Below are 6000 nucleotides of genomic sequence, written 5' to 3'. Positions count from 1 at the left end.
CACCGCATCTGTGTGTCTGTCCAGGGTGGGGGTAGCTGGCACAGTGCCTCAGGGAGGGAGGGCTCAGGAGGCACCAGCCCAGGAGGGGGGGGGGCATGGAAGAGGTGTAGCAGGGTTCAGAGGCAAGGGGCTGTGGGGGTTTGATGGGGGACAGGAACCAGGGTAGGGGGGCAGTGGAGAAGGGGAGCTGGGAGTGGAAGTAAGTGGAGCATGATGGAGGTGGGGCCGCAGAGTGGGGGGTGTCACCCGTCCCAGGGGTCCTCCACCCCCAGGGGACCTGTGCAAGGCATGGTGTGGGAGATTGGGGACCTTGGGGGGTGAGTCTCCTCCTCCCCCAGCTCTGCTGGGGGCAAGTGAGGGATTCTAGAGTCCCTGGGATGGGATGTGGGGGCCTGGAGACTGTTGCCCAGCAGGGTTCTCCTGTCGCCATGGCATCACCGCAGGGCGCCACGGGGTCCTGGTCTGAGTGGGGTGTCTGTGAGTCCATCCTTTCCTTTTGGGGGGGGTGCATGGTCATTGTGGTCTCTAACCCCCCCAAACTCCAGCTTCTCTTTGTGCCCCATACTGGAAGGGTGATGGGGGACACAAAGTAGGTGGGGGTCTGATGAGAGGGGGAGTGGAGGACTAAATGGGGGGCAGAGGTGTGTGGCTGGGTTTGGTGGGTTAGCAGGGATGTGTGGAGGGATAGGCAGATGTCAGGAGGGGTGACTGGGCTGCAAGGGGCATGAAGGACGTGGGGGCTCAATGGGAGTACTGGGGTGGGGATGATTGGGTACCAAGGGCATGGGGGGGCTAAAAGGGGGGGATTGGGTGGGGGCCGCTAGCTCTGACACTTCCCCTCCCCCGGCGTCTCAGGCACTGAGTTCCCTAGTGCATCATGAAGAGTGGAGATGAGCCAGACACAGAGCAGGTAACAGGACATGTGAGGTGACATCCCCAAAATCCGTCTGGTTGGGAGGGCGCAATGGAGGATGCAACAGGGAAAAGAAGGCATGTGGGGGCACTATGTCTCAGTTCGGGGGGCCTGTCGGGTCACTGGATCCTGATTTCAAGGGGGGGTGCATCTGGAGCACTGGTCCTGGTTTCAAGGGCAGGAATCTGTGGGCATGAGGTCCCCATTCAGGAAGGGGCTCTGGGTCTCAATTTCAAGGAGTGTGTCTGGGAGAGCTGGGCCCCAATTCACAGAGGGGTGGCAGTGGCATCTGGGAGAGCTCCAGTCCTCTGGATAACCCCCTTCCAGCAAAGGAGCTGTGAGAGAGAGGCACCCCATTAATCACTTCCTGATGCATTGCAGGGCAAGGCAGGAATGGAATTGGATAGCGAGATGGAATTGCGCAGATGGTGAGAGCAGAGGATGCTGGGAATATCACCCCAAAGGCATGGGGTACAGGGCTGCATGGTTCGCTGGGGTGGGGGAGGATACTGGACTAAACCCAGGGTGGGGGTGTGATATCCTGTGGAAAATGTGGGAATTGCTGCCATATTTGTAAGAATAATAGGTATGACTCAGTTTCCCCATGCCCTTGAGATTGCCATCCCATGGGCAGAAAAGGGTTACTTTCCCCTCCAGAGCAGGGGGGACGGGATGGCTGCGGCTCTCTCTGGCTGGGGATGGAAGCACCAACAAGAACTGTCCCTAGGAACAGAGCCCTGGAGCGAACCTGGGAGCCCCGCAGGGCTGCACCTGGGCACCAAAGTCTTGTCTACTCAGGAGCTATTCCTGATTAATGATTCCTAACTCCATGTGTGGACACCCAAGTGCCTTAGCCCAAATTATCCTAATCCAGATTAAACTAATCTGGAACAAGGCACTCTGCTCCTGGCCCGAAAGCATCCACATATGCAGTTAATCAGGAATAGTTAATCCATTTAAAATGTACACCCTGCCTTAATCTGGAGGAATGTTTCCATGTAGGCTCAGGGACAGCTGTCAGGTAATAATGCCTTATCCTGATGCCTCACCGGTACAATGCTGTACAAAGAGAGACTGCAGGACTCAGTTGCTGTAATTTAACCAAGAGAAGGTGAAGAGGTAACTTGCTCCCAGTCTCTAGGCACCTGCTTGGAGAACAGACATGATAATAGAAGGATCTTCAGTCTAGCAAAGGGCCACCAAAGTCCAGATTTGCCCTAGTTCAAATGGGAATTAGTTCAGGGCAGCCCTATGGCCCGTGATGCCAGAGGTCAGACGGGATGATCACAGTGGGGTTTATGAGCGATGAATGTTGGCGTAAGAACAAATGGGGGATAACCTGGCCAGGAATCCACTGAGGCTGAATGTGAGAAGAAGGTTTGTGCCCAGCAGAGGAGGGATGGTCTGGAGCAGCCTCCCAGTAGGAGGCGTGGTGGGCAAACACCCCAACCGGCCTGAGGATGGAGCTGGGTAAGTTTCCAACCAGGATCCTGTAACAGGTTGGCTGCAAGAGCAGGACCCGGACTCAGTGGCCCAGAAGGTTCCTTCCAGCCCTATATTCCTAGGTCGCTGGATTAAGAATCTGGCTGCCCAGGCCAGGGGGCAGAGAGCGAGGCTCTGGAGGGGAAAGGAGGAGGAGATACAGAGACACATGGGGCGCTGGAGAGCACAGGACCCTGCCTAGGCATGCTGGAGTAGGGGTGCTCACCCTAACCCCATGGCCTGGCACGCCCGCAGGGCATTCCTGGACATGCTTGCCAGCACAGTGCACGCCGGTAAATCCGTGATGCTCCTGCTAAGCCCTGCCTCTCTCTGCAGGTCTGCGTGGAGCCTCTCCCCTGACCCCAGCACTGCCCAGGAGGTAGGGGATGGGACTGGGGTGTGCGGAGGGGGGACGAGTGGTCTTAGTTAGTGGCTCGGAGGTGCCCAATCCTCTACCATGTCATCCCCATATTAGGAGCAGGCTAATACTGGGTATCCCTGTATGTTGCCAATACCGATGTGGAGTGCTGGCAGGTGTCACCGCAGAGTGGGGAACAGAGACTGGGGTTCTCTGGGGTGTCACTGAAAGGGTTGCAGCTGAGTCTGTTTTAAGCCACTCTGTTATTGCAGGAGAAAGCGCTGGAGCAGGGGGAACAGATGATGGACGCTGCTGAGGGGTAAGAGTGGAGTGGTGGGGTTGGCATCTGGGCCTCTCCACCTCTAGTGACTGGGGGTAGAGGGACAGAGTTGGGGAAAGGGGGTTAATATGTAACACTGGATCCATGGGAAAATTGTCCTCTGGGGGACATGGCTGGGTCAGGGGGGTCACAACTAGACTGTGGCATGCCCAGGAGTCAGGGACCCTTGGGGAGGGGGGCAGACAGCTCAGCCTCATTGGGTGGGGGTTGATCTGCCCTGTGGGCAGGGCCGGCTCCAGGCACCAGCTTGCCAAGCAGGTGCTTGGGGTGGCCACTCAAGAGAGGGGCGGCACGTCCAGCTATTCGGCGGCAATTCAGTGGACGGTCCCTCACTCCTGCTCGGAGCGAAGGACCTCCCGCCGAATTGCCACCACAGATCACGATCGGGGGCTTTTTTTTTTTTTTTTTTTTGCGCCGCTTGGGGCAGCCAAAACCCTGGAGCCGGCCCTGCCTGTGGGGCAGCAGCAGCCTCTCCATCCCAGCTCCCTACCTGCCCCAGGGATGCTGCTTTCCCCATTCCATCCCCCCACCATCTCCATGCCCCCCAGGGGACTCTGCTCTCATGCCCCTAATGGAATCCACCCCCCTCACAGAAGCTTTTAGCTGTTCCGTGCTAAAGGAATTTCCACTCCAGGGCTCCAGTCACCCCCTCCTCCCCCCCACATAGGAACACAGTCTGGCCTGGAGCTGGGGGAGGGAGATACCGGATTGGATGGGCCCACAGGTCTGCTCCTGGGCAGGGAGAGGGGAAGACAGGCGGGCCCATTGATCTGATCTGGAGAGGGGCGGGGGATACTCTCCTCTCACCAGGATGCCCTTCCCACCACAGGTCATCCAGGGGCACCTCCCCTCCACCCCATGATTACCCAGAAGAACCAGACAGTGCCTGTCAGGAGGTAGGAGTGACTGGGGGATGGAGGGCTGGGGGGCAGTGGGATCTGGGCATCTGCCCTGCACACTCCCCTCCCCAACTCCAAGGAAGGGGCTGCCTGTGGGGGAGGGGGTGGGAAAGGAAGCCGCCTCTTAGGGTACATCTACACTACAGGGGGGAGTCGATTTAAGATACGCAAATTCAGCTACGTGAATAGCGTAGCTGAATTCGACGTATCGCAGCCGACTTACCCCGCTGTGAGGACGGCGGCAAAATCGACTTCTGCGGCTTTCTGTCGACGGCGCTTACTCCCACCTCCGCTGGTGGAGTAAGAGCGCCGATTCGGGGATCGATTGTCGCGTCCCGATGGGACGCGATAAATCAATCCCTGAGAGGTCGATTTCTACCCGCCGATTCCAGGGGTGCAAAGCCACAGGAGGAGGGGAAGGCCTGGGGATGGAGTTAGGAGGCATCTGGGCTGCCCCCAATTGCTCTAAAGGGATTCCTCCCACCAGGAACCTGGGCCTGCTGCTGAAGCCTTAGAGACCTCAGCCCATCTCGCCCAGCAGGAGTCACGCACCACCCTCTCAGGTGAGTCATGGGGGGGAGGAATCCCCGTGTAAACAGCCCCCACTCTTCACCCCAGAGGTGGCTGCATCTCAGCACCAGGTGAGGGATACTGTGCTTTTGGATCTGTGGTGGGTGGGGTTATAGACTGAGCCCTTCCCTCCCCCTCGGCTACCTCAAGCTCAGTCACTCTGCCCCCTCAGGCATGGGCAGCACTGTATGGACCATAGGGAGTCGCATCAGCCACTGGAGACTGGCACACCAGCGGGGTTACCACGTGGACCAGCTAACACAGGTGGGTACAGCCAGACCCCCTCATCTCGGATCTGTAGATACTCTTACCATCCCTTTGGGAGGAGCCCTATTATTTGTCAGACCCTGGGCTCAGCATTTCACCAGGGCAAGTCCAGCGGCTCTGCGCCCAGGACTGGGCCTCTGGGCTCCAGCACCCTCTGAGGCTCCACGGCCAGTTCCAGCGAGTTCAGACTCCTGGCAGAGCCTTTGCTCCTTGGGAGTGACATGGCTGGGGGGATCTGCTCCAAGCAAGCCAGTGAGTCCACTGGAATCCAGCATTACAGAGCCCCTGGTAGGATGGGGAAGCTAAGCTTAATGCAGAGAGCCTGGGAACAGCCTGGCCTGGCCCTCCCCCAGGCCTCTTGCCCTTCACCTCTCAGCTTTCTCTGCTGGGGAGGAAGCCCAGGATAGCTAGGGCGGGGATAGCTAGGGAGCAGGGGTGGGGGCAGGGCATTGAGTGGTCTCAGGGAGTCAGGGTGGATGCAGGGTGGGGGTGGGGAGCAGGGGGCATTGGTTGGTCCCAGGCAGTCAGGATGGGGTGCTGGGTGCGGGATGGGGGGCATTGGATGGTCCTAGGCAGTCAGGATGGAGTGCAGGGTGGGGGTGGGTGGCAGGGGGTGTAGGATGGTCCCAGACAGTCAGGGTGGGGGTGCTGGGTGGATGTGGGGAGCAGGGGGCATAGGGTGGTCCCAGGCAATCACAGTGGGGTTCAAGGTGGGGGTGGGTGGCAGGGGGCATTGGGTGGTTCCAGGCAGTCAGGGTGTGCATGACACTGTTTGTTCCCATCTCATGCTCTCTGCGCATCATCACTGGTCCAGAATCAATCTTACAGGCACCGGCTGAGGAAACACGAGCGGGACTGCAAAGCAGCTGTGAGTCTGTCCCCCACCCCATGGTTTATGGGGCCCTTCTCCCCCTTCCGATGGTATGCTCCCGCCCTGCCCAGACCTGAGCTTCCTGCCAGCCCCCGTCCATCTGACCTGAGCCCTGACCCACTAGTGCACCTGCCCCCAGCCTCCTCTGACTACCTCTCAATACCCCTACCCTGAGCCCCTAGAGTGTCCCGCACAATCTCCCTAACCCCCCATGGTGGCCTGTCTTCCGGCCTTGATCACCCCAGCCCCTCCTGCTGCCCTTTTATGGGGCTCCCTCCCCCTGAGTCAGTCCCCCATCAC

The sequence above is a fragment of the Trachemys scripta genome, chromosome 7 (genome assembly GCF_013100865.1).
Source record: "Trachemys scripta elegans isolate TJP31775 chromosome 7, CAS_Tse_1.0, whole genome shotgun sequence".
Taxonomy (NCBI): Eukaryota; Metazoa; Chordata; order Testudines; family Emydidae; genus Trachemys; species Trachemys scripta.
The sequence above is the reverse complement of the archived record's forward strand: the minus strand, read 5'-3'. Positions refer to the sequence as shown.